Raw genomic sequence first — 15,005 nt, 5'->3', positions numbered from 1 at the left:
TGTGTTTATAACCAAAATTAGAAAAATGTTGTCTCCGTCCAAATATATATGGACCTAACTGTGTGTGTGTGTGTTTTGTTGAATATTTCCTTTGAAAATGAGGGGTAAATGACAGAGAATTGCTCTATATAAAAGCTCAAGTTAAAATTGCATTGCAATCGGATGCTAGGTGTGAAAACTTGGATTGTACTCGCATGACACTTGTCCGTTTTTTCGGTCCTGATAGTGGAATGTTTTTTTTCCACAGATATGGGTATGAGCCCTAAGGAGAAGCATCTGAACACGAGGCACCCTCTGACAGACCACAAAACTCTCTGCCGTCTGTGACCCGACACATCTGTCCCCGCAGCTCCATGTTCCCCTCCATTTGCCTTTGTTCCCTGACATCCTTTCGATGGCTCTGCTGACGGCTCTTCTGCTGCCGCGTGTACAATATCAATATTTTATTACAGTATTATACCGCCGTTTCTGCGGCTCTGATAAAACCTGTCAGTGGGGGAGGGGTGGAGAGGGCCGCTTATTACACGCACCCCGCCACCATCTCTCTGCTGGATCACGACCTAGAAGACACAAAAAGATCACAGGAAGTAGGTGGGATGGAAAGATACGAATAACGAGGAGGGAAAATGTGCTGACATCTCGTGTCACCACCAGAGCCCTCCATCCATCCTCCTCCTCTGTCCTCCAGTCTCCCTTGTCCTCCTCCAGACTCCTGTCCTACCTCCTCCAGACTCCCCTGTCCATCCTCCTGCTCCTCTGTCCTCCCTCCAGAGTCCCCTGTCTATCCTCCTCAAGACTCCCCTGTCCTCCCTCCTGCTCCCCTGTCCTCCCTCCTGCTCTTCTGTCCTCCCTCCTGCTCCCCTGTCCTCCCTCCTGCTCCCCTGTCCTCCCTCCTGCTCCTGTCCTCCCTCCTGCTCCCCTGTCCTCCCTCCTGCTCCTCTATCCTCCCTCCTACTCCTCTGTCCTCCCTCCAGATCCTCTGTCCTCCCTACTACTCTGTCCTCACTCCTCTTTCTCCAGACTCCTCTGTCCTCCCTCCTCCTCCAGACTCCTTTGTCCTCCAGATTCCTCCTTCACACTCCACTGTCATCCTCCTCCTCTAGACTCCTGTGTCCTCCATACTCCTCTGTCCTCCCTCCTCCAGAATCCTGTCCTCCTACTCCAGACTCCTGTGTCCTCCTCCAGACTCCTGTGACCTCTTCCTCCAGACTCCTGTGTCCTCCTCCAGACTCCTGTGTCTTCCTCCAGACTCCTCCTCCTACAGACTCCAGTGTCCTCCAGACTTCTCACTCCTCCTCCTCCAGACTCCTGTGTCCTCCTCCAGACTCCTGTGTCCTCCTTCAGACTCCTATGACCTCCTCCTCCAGACTCCTGTGTCCCCCTCCTCCAGACTCCTGTGTCCTCCTCCACACTCCTGTGTCCTCCTCCACACTCCTGTGTCCTCCTCCACACTCCTGTGTCCTCCTCCTCTCCTCCTCCAGACTCCTCAGTCCTCCAGACTCCTGTGTCCTCCTCCAGACTCCTGTGTCCTCCTCCTTCAGACTCCTGTGTCCTCCTCCTTCAGACTCCTCAGTCCTCCAGACTCCTGTGTCCTCCTCCAGACTCCTGTATCCTTCTCTGTCCCCACCTGTGTGAGCAGCCATGAGCGTCCGTCTCCAATAATCCTATAACTGAATGTACGTCTCCAATAATCCTATAACTGAATGTAACGTGAATGCTCCGCCTGTCCATAGATGTAGATGGAGGATCCTTGTTGATCAGAGTTGGGATCGGAGTCCAGTTTCCCTTTCTTCTAGACCAAAGAGGAAAACATTGAGGACAAGTGACAGCAGCCAACAGACTCAGCTGGGAGAGCAAGGCCTGAAGCAGGCGGTGAGAAGCATGGTGGCCAAAGTGACCCTCAGACATCAAGGAACATGACAAAGATCTACATCACTGAAAAATGTCCCAACTGGCAGTCTCCAGTGTGAATATGGGCCGGTCACCCTCTTCCGTGACTGGTCTCCTGCTCCAATTGTTGGCAGCGCCAGGGTTAAGCCAAGCAGACCATGAGTCAGTAGCGCTCGTCCTTCATCATCGCCAGCCTCGTACGTTAGATCATCCCGACTCCTACCCCTCCTTTGCTCATTAAAACGGCGCACGTAGACGAGCGATATCTTCTCCAAGGTGCTCAGCGCTCACAGTGGGGGACATAAAACAGTCTCTGATCCCCCCCATCGCCTCGACAAGCAAATAAATCCGGCAGAGATCTGATGCTTCCTATGGTTCAGGGGATGGCGACCATTTGTCTGCGGCTCACCGACGGTGACAGCTGTGCGCGGTGCACCGGAGGAGCGTGGTGCGGGGAAAGTGCTGCACACGTTCCGCTCGTGGAGTGATGGCGTGACATGGGACGCAGTGTCTGCCGGGGGAAGGCCGCATGTGGCAGCAGAGCGCTTATTAATGTGCAGGAGCGGCGGAGCTAATGAAGCAGATGTGCGGGAACAGCCGGCTCCTAACATTCGTGGAGGGACGGATCGGTGGGATTTAGAGGGGTCGCCATAGGCTGGAGCGGAGCAACGCGGGGGCAAATCTCCGGTACAGCACGAGACCCTGATCTTCACCCAGGTGCAAGCAGAGCGACGATATCTCTGCTTCTTACACGAGAATTGTGGGCGACCAACGGGACATTCACCAACCCTACAATAAGGAGACCCCTCAGCTCAGGGGAGGCTGCGGCCAGATGTTGGGGGAGATTCAATCCACATTGGCATTTTCAAGGCTAAAGGTGTCACATAGGCCCCAAAATGGCAATAAAAGGGGTCAGTTAAGCAGACTCAGCCCCATCATTCAGCTGGCAAACTTCTAACAGGCTTAAGATTCACTTCCTCTTCAAGAGCCCTGCTTGCTGTCAGTGAATAGAAATCTTCCATCCTGTACACACAGCAAAGTGCGTCACTGAGCTTCAATCTGTGGTCATCCAGGTGACGCACTACAAAGCCTACCATGCTGGCACACTAGGAGCTGTAGTTTATCCAATGGTGGTAGATGACGGGTGTACACTGATGGTTCAGGGTCCGGCCATTGGTGTCACACATTATCCTGTCTTCTGTCCTGACACTTTGATTTCCAGATTGATACATTGTAACAATCACAGTGTATATCAGCAAATCAAAGCTAGAACGTATTGCTCCAGGTCAATCTGACTATTGTGAATTTAAGCAAACCAGCATAGCCAGCCACTAACTAATTAAAACTTAACCTTTAATATGTATACCTAAAAAGAAAAAACTTTTTATTAAAAACAGTCAATAGAAAAGGTGCTCATGGGTACCAGTGCACTAGAAAAAAATGGCACAATCTCACCCAATCGTCGCCTCTCGATCTTCTGAAGATTCCTGTAACCTCAGGATCCGTGAGGCTTTGAAAAATGGAAAATGGGGAGCAAGAGATGCAGGGGGGGGGGGGGGGGGAGGAAATAGGGCCTACTTTCCCTGTCGTGCCCTGTGCAAAAGACTCCCGCCCTCACAAGGGCAGTACCCAAGTATGAGCCTGTTTTTATGATGCCCTTGACAAATGTAGCCACCCTGGAAAATGTGTCTCCCTTTCTCTTCCCAAAAGGAAGGGAAGAGAAAGAGAGACACATTTTCCAGGGTGGCTACTTTTGTCAAGGGCATCATAAAAACAGGCTCATACTTGGGTACTGCCCTTGTGAGGGCGGGAGTCTTTTGCACAGGGCACGACAGGGAAAGTAGGCCCTATTTTTTCTCCCCCCCCCTGCATCTCTTGCTCCCCATTTTTCAAAGCCTCACGGATCCTGAGGTTACAGGAATCTTCAGAAGATCGAGAGGCGACGATTGGGTGAGATTGTGCCATTTTTTTCTAGTGCACTGGTAACCATGAGCACCTTTTCTATTGACTGTTGTTAATAAAAAGTTTTTTCTTTTTAGGTATACATATTACAGGTTAAGTTTTAATTAGTTAGTGGCTGGCTATGCTGGTTTGCGTAACAATCACAGTGGAATGTGGATACAACTGTAACGAACCCTCAGATCAGATTGGGACCGGAATTAACCTCTTCATGTTCCCAATGATTGGGTGATGACCTGAAATTACGTAGAAACAATTCACTGAGACTTTCTGAAGCCCCAACATACTGTGTAGCATTGCACAAAGCTTGGTCTTGCTTCATGGTGGTCTCAGTGTAGCCCCCAGCATAGGTGCCACCTCTACTACAAGATGCCTGGAGATGACTGCTATCGTGGGAGGTGAGTCCAACAGCACAGAGGATTTCAGGAGAAGAGTTGAAATTTATTGTGGGAGGTCATAGACAGAGTGACATAAAGAAAGGTGCAGGGCCCACAGCAGCACAGAGGATTTCAGGAGAACAGTGTGCTAATCTTCCTCCTCTATTACTCCATAACCACTGTGACACGGATGAACTACAGGCACCAGCATGCCCCGTCAGGTGTCACCCAGCAGGCGGTGTTCTCTCGCACATCTGCGCCTCCCGCTCACAATCCTTTGCATTCAGCCAGTTACGGCGCCCGCGCAGGATTCGCTGACAGCGGATTCATCTTTTATTCATGCCAATAATCTTGGTGTTATTGCCTGCAGAGAGGGATTAACCCCTTCATGCACATCGCAGGCGGACAGCGCAATAAGCAGAGCAGAAGCGGGATAACAGTGCCAGTTCATAAGACGGACATGGCGGCTGTTATCTACAAACAGTGCCTCCCCTGTGCCTGGTCATGTCTGGTACTGCAGCTCCATTGCAGACGTGTCCTTCAGATGGCCCCCAGCTGGCTCTGCAGTCAGGGTTCCTCTCCTTGGAGGTGCTGGCGGGGGACATATGATAAGAGGGACATGGCGCTCGATTCCACACATTGGCGAGGTGCGGCACATGCTGAAGCCCTAATTGTCGGCATTAGACACGGCTGCAGCACTTTATTGGAGACGTGTCACCAGGAGCGGGAGGCAGCAGCAATGAGGGTCGATAATCACCGCTTTCTAGCAGCCGCTGCCCCGGAGGCGACACCCCAATATTGCATCGCTGGGGAGCAACTGTGAACTACAAGTACCAGCATACCCACCAGTCAGTCTACAGCTCTCAGCAATACCTGCATATCGCTTACATCCAATCCAAGTACAGAAGCTACAGAACTACTACCCCCAGCATGTCGAGGCAAACACATGCACGGCTGTGGACATGATGAGAGTTGTAGTTCTAGAGAACTGAGATGGTGAAGGGAGGACGATGCCATACATGGCTGCGATAATCTGAGGTGGGGGACCCCATAACCTTATGTTGGGGTTTACATATACACAGTCTCTCCGGCACAGAAGGGGTTATCTGCGGCAGGATGAGACCCTCTACATCCCTGGCACCAGGGCAGGTGAGCCCCAGAGGAGGCTCTGCCGCTGATCAGAGGGGTCCAAGGCCAGCAATGTTGCTAAGGGGCCCCTGTGATGATAACAAGAGGAGGGAGTCCCTGTGATGAAGAGAGGACGAGGGCCCCTGGGATGACGAGAGGAGGAGGCCCCTGGGATGAGGAGAGGGCCCCTGTGATGAAGGGAGGAACGATACAATACAGAGGCCACACTGGCACTTGTAGTTCTCCAGCAGATAAAGAGCCACACGTTGCTGATGGAGCCAGACAGGACGGGGGTCCCGGGGGAGGGGAGGACTCTGGACCAATAAACCTCTCACATCGACAGCATTGATCGGCAGAGACGGCTTAATTGTCCGGGCTTTCAGGTAGGGGCATTATAATACAATTACAGGCAGCAAATTACCGCGTCCAACCGCACAGCGCACTCAATATCCGCGCCGCTATCAAGATAAATCTACACGCCACAGAAAGGCGGACGACGACCACCTCTAATGGCTCCATTACTGGGAACCAGAAAGGAGGAAATGGATCCGTCCCAGGAGAGGGGGCGACGGATGAATGGATGAACCGATGGATGGCCAGAATAGAGGAGATGAGTCGGGCAGCTTCCCCTGCACCTCACCATACAGAAGGGTGCGCCATGTCCCTATTATTATAAAACATTGCCACATCGAGGGGCTGGGGACCCCAGACCAAGACATCGAGCAGCAAAAACTGATATTGGTGGAAATCATGAGGACAACAGACAGGAGGAACTTATGATAAATGGAGGAAAACCCAAAAACTGACAGTAGGAACCCCGAGGGAACTGACAGAGGGAGCTGATGATTGGCAGGCAGTACCACAAGATTGACAGGAGCAACCCAAGAGTAATAAAAGGAACCTAGAGTGACAGGAGGAGCGCCAGAAGAACATCATTAATGACACACCAGAATCTACAGAGTGTAGCCAGGTAGGACAGGGTGAAGTCGTAGCTCTGCAGGTTCTCATTAGATGCACCTGATCAGCTTTTTTCCTAGAACCAGGGCCGGTGGTCACTAGATGTCAGGCTGCTGGATGGAGCACAGTGGAGTGTGCTGCTGGTGAGGGTCCAGCCAATATGTGCGCTGTAGCTAAGAGTGTCATGGTATCTGTGAATGGAGACTGCGCGGGTCAGCTGGGAAAGCTGAGCAGTCTGTGCTGGAGCTGCAGAGTAGCGTGAGGAAGCTGCAGCCTGTTCAGTGTGAACTGTGCCTGGAGTTGAACACTTCTGTTTGGCGCTAGATGCTGCCGGAGTTCGGGCTGAAGGTGACACCGAGACTGGTGGTGGTCGGGGAATCAGCCTCTTCTGTGAAGTTTGCTTTGGGGAAAGCCCTGTACTGTTGGGGGGAGCTGAACTAACATATGTGCTGATGACTTAAACATTTATTAGCTGTGATACTTTTGTGCCCAGAAGAGGTTGTTTTGGTTTTGAATTTTATGAAACCAATAAAACTGCACCTGCTTGGACCAAACCGCATTGCCTGTGTGAACACTGCCTAATGCCTACCTGAGAGCGTGGACCCTACAGGAGAGGCTACAGACTGCCCCGATCCCCAGGAGCAGACATATCTGAAATCTAGAACTGTCCGGTCCTCTGCAGTGCCAGTGATCATCCCCCCGCCACACCTCGCCACCCCTCTGTATATATGGGTCCCATTTCAGAGGTGGGGGCACTTGAGGCGGTTCGGTGGATGCAGCTCCCAGAACGGCACATAATAGCGGTAATGGAATCACATTGCTGCGCTGATCTCGGATCTAAACAAGCAATTACAGGAGACGAACTTAATAAATATCCGGCAATTTCCGCGCTGACCCCTGAGAAATTAGGAGGGAACATTCCTCCCCTCCTGGATGATTACCATCTCCTCTCCGAATCAGTGGGTGCCACATCCCTGGAAGAGCACTCCATATTTAATAACGCAATTTATATTCCTCTCTCTCCACATAAACTATAGTAAAGGCGCACTAATGTAAAAATACATCTGGCCTGTCGCCGCTTTATCTTCCCACACCGCGTCCATTCCCCACTGCATCCCTGACTTATGGCTGCGGCTGAGCCTAATGAATAAAAAGGTGCAAATTACCGGAGCTGCTTTAATGCTCTTCATAAAATTACATGATGGAGGCAGGAGCCGCATTCTCCGCGCCGCAGCCCCGCGCCGCCGCGTTATAAATAAGCACCACTTAATGGGACTCAGCGCCTGCACGGCGAATGTTACAGCCCAGATCTGAATGCATCCGCCACAGGTTGAATGGACTGATCCCCCTGATCCATCACATGAATTTATGTTAACTGTCTCCCAGAAAAGTCACGGCCCCGGCCCCACGAATGGCGGCCAATCCTTCTAGCGCAGCTTGCCTGCCAATAAAACTGTCACACAGAGATGGGAATCGAGCAAGGACAGGAAAGCGGGGGAGGAGGGGGATGGTGGCGAAGATTTAATAGGACATCACGCTCGTCCGGCAGAGCAGGTGTTTATCACCCGGAATAATAAAACCGCAATAACTACACCTTCCGACATTTATCAGCGCCATTTCTCCGCAAGGGAAAAGGTCAACTCCCTCCAGTTAATACCTGGGATCATATTGTGCGACCCGGTCCTTAACCTTTCATCTGCATTAGGGAGACTCTGGGTGCGAGCGGCTGCGGAAGGTGTAAGAGCCCAGATAGAGGTTAACGGTGATCTCCGAGATAAAACCGGCAGATTGTGGAAAATCCATAAGGTTAGGAAAGCAAGAAGTGAGCGGCCGGGGGTCACACAGAGGATACATCAATACTTAAGTTACCATCAGTTACAATGTCAGTGCAACAAGCAGACAAAATGTTACATGTATATCTCCAACAGTAATCCCATCAGTAACATCCTGTACTATCCTCCAGAGCTGCACTCACTATTCTGCTGGTGCAGTCACTGTGTACATACATTACATTACTGATCCTGAGTTACATCCTGTATTATACTCCAGAGCTGCACTCACTATTCTGCTGGTGCAGTCACTGTGTACATACATTACATTACTGATCCTGAGTTACATCCTGTATTATACTCCAGAGCTGCACTCACTATTCTGCTGGTGTAGTCACTGTGTAAATACATTACATTACTGATCCTGAGTTACATCCTGTATTATACCCCAGAGCTGCGCTCACTATTCTGCTGGTGCAGTCACTATGTATATACATTACATTACTGATCCTGAGTTACATCCTGTATTATACTCCAGAGCTGCACTCACTATTCTGCTGGTGCAGTCACTGTGTACATACATTACTGATCCTGAGTTACATCCTGTATTATACTCCAGAGCTGCACTCACTATTCTGCTGGTGCAGTCACTGTGTACATACATTACATTACTGATCCTGAGTTACATCCTGTATTATACCCCAGAGCTGCGCTCACTATTCTGCTGGTGCAGTCACTGTGTACATACATTACATTACTGATCCTGAGTTACATCCTGTTGTTACACCTTACCATACTTACCGTTCCGGCCGGCGCGCTCCCGACGCTCCTCCTCGCTCCTCCGCTCCTGCTTTCCTCGGTGCTCGTCCCTTTGCCGGTCCGCGCATGCGCAGACGGGCTTCTCGCACCGCACGGGTCTCTGGGAGTTCGTGACCCGACGGCTCCGCCCCCAATATGGCGGCGCCCATCGGGTATTTCACTCCAGCACCTGCCCGGGTTAGACGCCTTTGCGTCTATCGTGTTTGCCGGTTCCTTGCCAGTACCCCCTTGGTCTCTTAGGCTCCCTGCGTTTACTCTGTGCCCTGCTCTGCCTCATTGTCTCCTTCCTCCGTACCAGTCCCGTGTTCCAGCCTCTGTGTCAGTCCTGTGTTCCAGCCTCCGTACCTGTCCTGTGTTCCAGTCTCCGTACCAGTCCTGTGTTCCAGCCTCCGTACCTGTCCTGTGCTCCAGTCTCCGTACCAGTCCAGTGTTTCAGCCTCCGTACCAGTCCAGTGTTCCAGCCTCCGTACCTGTCCTGTGTTCCAGTCTCCGTACCAGTCCTGTGTTCCAGTCTCCGTACCAGTCCAGTGTTTCAGCCTCCGTACCTGTCCTGTGTTCCAGTCTCCATACCAGTCCTGTGTTCCAGCCTCCATACCAATCCTGTGTTCCAGCCTCCGTACCAGTCCTGTGTTCCTGTCTCCGTACCAGTCCTGTGGTCCAGTCTCCGTGTCAGTCCAGTGTTCCAGCCTCCGTGCCTGCCCGGCGCTCCAGTCATCTTCCCAGCCTAGTGTTCCTGCCTTCCTAGCCGGTCCTGTGTTTCCATCGCTCCCTATCTTCCGTGAATCCTCTTCATACTGGTTAGTACCTAACGTTCTAGGCTAGTCTCTTATCTATGCGCCTGAGTGGCACCACTTCTCCTGTATTCTCTCTCCCACCTCTGGCTCCCATACTAGTCGCCCCTTTGGTTCCGGCAGTCGCGGCCTCACCCCCCTTGGGCTTGTCTCAAACACTCCCTGTATAGGGGGAGGTTCCATCTGGTCCGCTCGCCCTCGGGGGCTCTGTAGCCGTGACCCAGAGGGTCCACTTCTTGAGTCGTGACAGTACGCAAAGGCCATGGATCCCGCCGGAGCCGCAGCCGCTCAGAAGGAGTTAGTTTTCTTGCGGGAAAACCAGTCTCGTATGATGTCCTTCATGAAGTCTATGGACTCCCGTCTCTCGGCCCTCCAGTCCTCCAATCCGGGAAATGCCTCTCAGCTGGCCAGCTTGCAACAAGAACTGGCGCAGCAGCGCGACGCTCAGTCCCATATTTTGGGGTATATGGCTTCTGTTGATAGTCGTCTACTTTCTCTCCAGGCTGCCGCGTCTGTTCCCGCACCAGCTCTTGCACCTCATCCCACTCGTTTGGCTAAGCCCCCTCGTTTTAATGGTGATCCCAAACAATGTCGGGGATTTCTCAATCAGTGCCGTCTTCACTTTGAGCTCCTTCCTTTGCAGTATCCCACGGATCGGGCCAAGGTGGCGTTTATTGTTTCACATTTGGAGGGGGAAGCCTTAGCATGGGTTAATCCACTTTGGGAGCGGGATGACCCTGTGGTCCTCCAGCTCACACCATTTTTAGAGACCTTTCGTCGAGTGTTCGATGAGCCAGGTCGTTTGGCTTCCACCACCGAAGCCTTGTTCAATCTACAGCAGGGGTCCCTAACCGTAGGGCAATATGCAATTCAGTTCCGAACTTTAGCTACCGATTTGGGTTGGAATAATGAGGCGTTAGTCGGGGCTTTCTGGCGGGGGCTTTCCAGTCGTATTAAGGATGAATTAGCTGGCCGGGATACTCCTACAATTTTGGAGGATTTAATTTCTTTAGCTACGCGAATTGATCTTCGCTTTCAGGAGAGAGCCCGGGAGAAAAAATTTCCGCGTTCTTCTATGACCTCTCGCAGGCCTCTCAGCCCTCGTCCTAGGGTCACCGCTTCAGTTTCTGCCCCTGAACCGATGCAGGTGGATCGTGTCAAACTCTCTGAACAACGTCGCAAGGAAAGGCTTGCCCAGGGTCTCTGTTTTTACTGTGGCAGTTCCTCACATCTCCTTCGTGCCTGTCCTGACCGTCCGGAAAACTCCTCCGTCTAGGTCAGGTAAGAGAGGCCTCCCTAGGTACAAGTGAAACCTCTCAACCCCTCACTTTGCCCGTTTTATTGCACGTACATGACAAACGTTTCTCTCTTGAGGCTTATTTAGACTCTGGGGCTGCGGGAAATTTTATTAGGGTACTGTCACACAGTACCATTTTGATCGCTACGACGGCACGATCCGTGACGTCGCAGCGATCGTATGATTATCGCTCCAGCGTCGTAGACTGCTGTCACACGTTGCAATCACGGCGCTGGAGCGATGCCGAAGTCCCCGGTAACCAGGGTAAACATCGGGTAACTAAGCGCAGGGCCGCGCTTAGTAACCCGATGTTTACCGTGGTTACCAGCGTAAAAGTAAAAAAAAACAAACAGTACATACTTACATTCTGGTGTCTGTCCCCGGCGTTCTGCTTCTCTCCACTGTGTAAGCGCCATAGCCGGCAAGCACAGCGGTGACGTCAGACGTCACCGCTGTGCTCGCTTTCCGGCTGGCAGACGCTCACACAGTGGAGAGAAGCTGAGACGCCGGGGACAGACACCGGAATGTGAGTATGTACTGTTTGTTTTTTTTTTACTTTTACGCTGGTAACCACGGTAAACATCGGGTTACTAAGCGCGGCCCTGCGCTTAGTTACCCGATGTTTACCCTGGTTACAAGCGAACACATCGCTGGATCGCTGTCACACACAACGATCCAGCGATGTCAGCGGGTGATCAAGCGACGAAAGAAAGTTCCACACGATCTGCTACGACGTACGATTCTCAGCAGGATCCCTGATCGCTGCTGCGTGTCAGACACTGCGATATCGTAACGATATCGCTAGAACGTCACGAATCGTACCGTCGTAGCGATCAAAATGGTACTGTGTGACAGTACCCTTAGGCTAGAGGAGGTAACTAAATTCTCAGTTCCCGTTAGACCGTTAGAGAACCCTCTTCTTCTTGCTTCTGTAGACGGGAGACCCCTGCAGGAGACTATTACTCAAGTCACGCACTTTGTGGAACTTCAGGTTGGGGCTCTTCATAGAGAGAAAATTTCGTTTTTAGTTTTGGCCAACATCTCTCACCCTGTTCTTCTCGGTCTCCCGTGGTTGCGTCTCCACGAACCTTTCCTGGATTGGCGTAGGGGCAATATTCTTCGTTGGGGAGATTCCTGTCGGTCTCGTTGTCTGCTGCCGGTGCGCCCTGTTGGTGTCCCTTGTTCCTCTCCCGTCCTCTCCGGGCTGCCCTCTGCTTATTCTTCTTTTTCTGATGTTTTTGACAAAAAGGAGGCGGAGTCTCTTCGGCCGCACCGACCTTATGACTGTTCCATTGACCTTGTTCCTGGTGCCCTGCCTCCAAGGGAAGAATCTATCCGCTCTCGCCTGCAGAAACTCAAGCTATGTCGGACTATGTTCAAGAAAATCTTGCCAGAGGCTTTATTCGGAAATCTTCCTCTCCAGCAGGTGCGGGTTTCTTTTTTGTGAAGAAGAAGGATGGTTCCCTTCGTCCGTGTATAGATTACAGAGGGTTAAACAACATCACTGTGAAGAACAAATACCCTTTACCGCTTATCTCTGAACTCTTCGACCGACTGAGAGGTGCACGAATTTTTACCAACCTTGATCTTCGAGGAGCTTATAACTTGGTTCGTATCCGTGCGGGAGACGAGTGGAAGACCGCATTCAATACTCGGGACGGTCACTATGAGTATCTGGTAATGCCGTTTGGGCTTTGTAATGCTCCAGCGGTGTTCCAGGAGTTCGTCAATGACATCTTTCGTGACTGCCTCTACACCAGTGTAGTTGTCTACTTGGATGACATCCTCGTCTTCTCTCCTGATCTTTCCACTCATCGCCGAGACGTTCGCCGAGTCTTACTTCGCCTAAGGGAGAATCATCTCTTTGCAGAGTTCGAAAAATGTGTTTTTGAGCAGTCTTCTGTGCCTTTCCTGGGATATATTGTTTCTGAGGAGGGTCTAAGAATGGATCCCGAAAAAGTGTCTGCCGTTTTGAATTGGCCCAGTCCTTCGGGAACAAAAGCTATCCAGCGGTTCCTTGGCTTTGCCAATTACTACAGACAATTTATCCCTCAATTCTCCTCATTGTCTAAGCCAATCTCTGCTCTGGTCCGTAAAGGGGTTGATCCTAATCTCTGGCCTCCGGAGGCAGAGACAGCTTTCCAAACTCTGAAACAAGAATTTGCTTCTGCCTCGGTGCTTCATCGTCCCGATTCCAACAGGCCTTTTATCCTTGAAGTGGACGCATCATCTTTTGGAGCCGGAGCTGTGCTTTTACAGAGATCCAATTCTGGACGGTTGGTTTCCTGTGGCTTTTTCTCCAAAGCTTTCTCTCCCCCGGAACGCAATTATTCCATCGGTGACAAGGAATTGTTAGCCATCAAGTTGGCCCTGGAGGAGTGGCGGTATCTTCTTGAAGGGGCTGTTCATCCTTTTGTTATTTTCACTGACCACAAGAATCTAGCCTATGTTCAGTCAGCCCAAAGACTGAATCCTCGACAGGCTAGATGGTCCTTGTTCTTCGGACGCTTCGATTTCGAGCTACACTTCCGGCCTGGAGACAAGAACATCAGGGCTGACGCTCTGTCTCGGTCTTTTCTACCATCTGATGTAGAGGAGAGACCCGCACACATTCTTGATCCAACTAAGATTGTCTCTTTGGCTCCCCTCGATGTAATCTCACCGCCTCCAGGAAAGACCCTCGTTTCTAATTGTGACAAGTTGAAGGTCTTACGTTGGGGACACTCCTCCCAGTTCGCCGGACATGTCGGAGCTAAGAAGACCCTCTTCCTGATTTCTCGCCATTATTGGTGGCCTTCTCTTCGCCAGGATGTATTAGATTTTGTTGCTTCTTGTTCCACGTGTGCTCGGAATAAGGTTCCTCGACAGCTGCCTTCTGGGCCTCTACTTCCACTTCCTGTGCCATCGGTTCCATGGACTCATATCGCTATGGACTTTGTCACCGATTTACCGAGATCCTCTAATTGCACGGCAATTCTAGTGGTAGTAGACAGATTTTCCAAGATGGCCCACTTCATCTCTCTACCTGGACTCCCATCTGCTCCTGACCTTGCGAAGATTTTTTTACTTCAAGTTTTTCGGCTTCACGGATTCCCTCAGCACATCGTCTCTGACCGAGGAGTCCAGTTTACCTCCCGTTTTTGGAGAGCGCTCTGTGGTCTTATGAAGGTATCGCTAGATTTTTCTTCTGCTTATCATCCCCAGTCCAACGGTCAAGTGGAACGTGTTAATCAAATCCTCATCTCTTATCTTCGGCATTTTACTAATGCTCACCATGATGACTGGGTATCTCTTCTTCCTTGGGCAGAATTCACCTACAACAACCATACTAGCGAATCTTCATCTAAGTCACCTTTTTTTATTGTTTTTGGGCAACATCCCGGCATTCCTCTCCCTGTTCTCCCCACCTCAGGCGTACCGGCGGCGGATTCCTTGTCCCAGGAGTTTTCCCAAATTTGGCTAGAGACTAAGGAGGCGCTAGTAAAAGCCAGTAGCAAAATGAAGAGGTTTGCCGACAAAAGGCGTTTGGATGCTCCTCCTTATCGACCTGGCGATAAGGTGTGGCTTTCCTCACGCTATATCAGACTTAAAATTCCTTCTCAGAAGCTGGGCCCACGATACATCGGTCCCTTTGAGATTTCTAGCCGAGTTAATGATGTAGCATACAAATTGAAATTACCCACCTCCTTACGCATTCCTAATGTCTTTCATGTATCCCTCCTCAAACCCGCAATTTTCAATCATTTCCATTCTGTTCCATCTCGTTCTCTTCAACCAGTCTCCTCTGATGCGTTTTTTGAGGTTAAGAATATTCTCGCCAAAAAGACTGTCAAGGGCAAAACATTTTTTCTAATTGATTGGAAAGGGTTCGGACCCGAGGAAAGGTCTTGGGAGCCTCTTGAGAATATCAATGCTCCTTTAATTTTGAAAAAATTCCTTTCCAGCCCTAAAGAGAGGGGGGGTAAGAGAGGGGATACTGTTACACCTTACCATACTTACCGTTCCGGCCGGCGCGCTC

At 51.0% G+C, this 15,005-nt stretch overlaps 2 protein-coding genes and 1 long non-coding RNA gene across 6 annotated transcripts in view; 1 reads left to right on the top strand and 2 right to left on the bottom strand.

Moving 5' to 3' along the window:
* The window catches only part of LOC143807379 (uncharacterized), a 230,919-nt gene extending 229,549 nt beyond the window's left edge, over positions 1-1,370 (top strand). The window contains exon 3 of the long non-coding RNA XR_013221714.1: positions 248-1,370. This is a non-coding gene — a long non-coding RNA (uncharacterized LOC143807379). The remainder of the gene's footprint in view (positions 1-247) is intronic.
* The window catches only part of KIAA0513 (KIAA0513 ortholog), a 485,188-nt gene that overhangs the window by 106,694 nt on the left and 363,489 nt on the right, over positions 1-15,005 (bottom strand). The window lies entirely within an intron of this gene.
* GSE1 (Gse1 coiled-coil protein) overlaps positions 1-15,005 on the bottom strand; it is a 368,545-nt gene that overhangs the window by 225,698 nt on the left and 127,842 nt on the right. The gene's annotated exons all lie outside the window — the stretch shown is intronic.

The sequence above is a fragment of the Ranitomeya variabilis genome, chromosome 2 (genome assembly GCF_051348905.1).
Source record: "Ranitomeya variabilis isolate aRanVar5 chromosome 2, aRanVar5.hap1, whole genome shotgun sequence".
NCBI lineage: Eukaryota > Metazoa > Chordata > Amphibia > Anura > Dendrobatidae > Ranitomeya > Ranitomeya variabilis.
This window is presented reverse-complemented; position numbering and strand designations above follow the sequence as displayed.